The following is a 3092-nucleotide window of genomic DNA, read 5'->3' on the forward strand; positions in this document are numbered from 1 at the left end:
GTCCCAATTCTAGATTTTTGACTTTTCTAATCTAATTTTGTATTAGATTGTGCAAAAAAATAGGTACAAGCAAGCAATTGTGACCACAAAGTTCTTTTTAGCAGGTATATTTTTCACTGACATAAGTATAGGCTATCTAAGTTGAAACAGTTGGGCACACTTGTTCAATTCCTCATACTTCATTCTCCCCTTGTCTTATAAAGCTGACGAATTGGTTGACCGAACTTTCTTTGATTCTCTCCAAATGATTATGCACAAATATGTTAATCCTACACTAGAAATTCCTTCTTCTCTCTCAACCAAAATATCATTTGTGTACCATAGATTTGTCAAGCTTGATCATCAATCACATGCAACATAAGTTTTTTGAGAAATGAAAAGGGATATGATCTCCCTTTTAGTTCCTAATTGATTATTTTTTTTGGATTTCTCAGTCCTAGTTCAGGTTGATATAGAAAACAATAATAAATATTCTTGCAAAGATGAATCATGTTGCTCTACCAGTTTCAATAAGGAGGGCTAACACAAGAAAAAATTAAAAAAAATGATTTGGCTAAAAAAAAAATCTGAACTTGAAGTTGTACAAGACAATCATGAAGTGGAATAAGTGGTCCTTCAGGCTTGGATCATAACTTTGAAGTTTGACCTTGATTAAGTGAGGGATGAAAATGTTGAAGTCATTCGTCAATTGACACAGTTGATATCACCTGTTCCTCCTTTCTCTTCACTATTTGTATCCTTATCCATGTCCCACTTTTATATCGTATTTTTTTTTATTAATGCTCAGTTGTTTTGCTTTGTTCAGTACTAACTTAGGTTAATGTGGAACATGCTCTGTCAGTTCAATGGAATGGTTATCTTTGCTAAATTGACTCATTTTTGCTCTCTTTAATACATTAATATGTTGGCTAGAGTCTTTGTCTGATTGTTTTGGTGATAGCCCCAGTAGCCATGGATAGCATAACAAATCACTTTGGCTAGTATATTATTACATTAAAATGGTTTTTCGATGATGCCAAAAGGGGGAAAATAATAGGGTTGTGCAATATTTATAACCCATTGACTAACTTGTTTCATTCTAGTGTTTTATACTTTAGTTCCTATAGGTGAAGATAGTTGAATGCACAAGACATGAGGTTTGTCATCATCAAAAAGGAGGAATTTGTTGGGTACTATGTAGTTTTAATGATTGATAAACTGACACATGAATGAAACATGTTACTTGAGATGGTCCATGCATAGGAAAGCAGATTTCCAGTTTCACTGATAGATGCGGACAAGATTTCTTAAAGACAAGAACGAATAAGCAAGCCTAATTCTGATATACTTAAGCTACTGATCATGTAGGGAATATAACAAGTTGAATTTGATTCAAACACTTAATGATAAGGGAAATCAATTTGAGTTGAAAAAGGAGTTCTATGTGAAGAAGGAATTTCACTTCTGAGTATATCTTGAAGATTCCCTATGTGTGGGAGGAGAAAGATTCTAATAAATAAACATGTGCTGATTTAAAAGAGTTGGAGTTTTACTACAACACAAAGGAAACAAGAGTTGGAATTAAAGAAAGAGTCTCACTTGAAGTAGAACTCTATGCAATGAGAGTTCTAATTAAAGGAGGAGTTTGAAATAAAGAATGACTCTTTGAAGAGCTGTGCTTAAATAGAAGATGCAGCAGTCAGAATAATTTACGCACTTAAAAAGCAGAAAAGCTCAATCGACAGATTGACTTCACGAAGTGCTATTCAATCACTGAAGAAACATGTTGAAGAACCTGGTCCTCAGTACAAAATCCAGCTAAGAGTTTTAGCGTTGATTTTTAGAGTTGTTCATTGTGTTTGAGCTATTCATGTAATATTAGTTTCAATGTGTTATAAACTGAATTAGGAGCTAGTCTTCGAGTTGGAGAAAACTCAAAGACTTTGGGAACACATACCTTGGGAGGTGTTTGTGTAGTTAGGAATTGGAGTTTATAATTCCTAGTTGTTGATATGGATTAGAGTTTATAATTCCTAGTTGTTGAGTTATAGGAATTAGAGTTTATAATTTCTATTTGTTGGTTACAAGAGTTTTGTAATCAGTCGTTGTTGAGGCTCAGAGTTTTTTAGTGAAGTTGGGGTTAAATCCTGTAGAGGTATAGGTCGTAATTTTTTACACTTTTTGAGCGGGGTGTTTTCCACGTAAAAATCATTTTGTTCTTTACTTTCTATTTACTGCTTCCTTAACACACGTCAGACAACATATTCCATCGATAAGCAAAAGTTAGGCGAAAATAAGAAAATTAGTAGGGCACAAATTCTTAACAGAATGTCTCTTTTGTCCTCCCATTGTTGAATCCATATCATCAATTCAAAGAAACCACTATAAGATTATTGAATATAGTTGTATTTATTTTAAACATTATTCACTAAATCAAGTTATAGATCTCAAGACATCTTCTCTATAGTTCAGAAAAATTACAGGTCTCACAATAAAGGGTGATAATGGATTATAGGTCTAAAAAAGGAGCGTCTTTTCAAATCATGCTGGAAAAACTCAAAGTAAGAAACATTATATCATAAAAATGAACAAAGCTGTAGTAAATCGACAATAATCAAACTTGTGGATATGAATTATGTTTGATTTGGTTTTAATAACTGAAAGATCAATTAGATTCTTTTGGCTTTAGTTCTAATAAAATATATACCCATGAACACCCCTGGGTATAAAAATATGGTAGAATATCTTCTAATATTTATTTATATACTATATTATTGGTATGTGTTCTATAGTATCTCACTCGAAAGCTATTGGTGTACGATCTATTATAAAATTTATATTATTTTGTTCTGACCCACACTAACAATTTCTTACTTCCTACAGCATCCATTTCAAATTGTTTGTGTTTTTTCCCTTTTTAGTCTGTTTAGAAAAGAATGCCTCGTTTTTTCTTGGACAACTCTTTAATTTCAACTATATTTAAGACCTTAAGATTAAAAGACCTTTTGGTATATTCGACTAATGTTTAGTTTAGATCAAAAGATTCAAAATTCTTTATTTTTCTTAAACTTCATATCAAGTTAAAATCCGACAGATAAATATATATTGCATTG

This window comes from Capsicum annuum, chromosome 7 (assembly GCF_002878395.1).
Source record: "Capsicum annuum cultivar UCD-10X-F1 chromosome 7, UCD10Xv1.1, whole genome shotgun sequence".
Taxonomy (NCBI): Eukaryota; Viridiplantae; Streptophyta; class Magnoliopsida; order Solanales; family Solanaceae; genus Capsicum; species Capsicum annuum.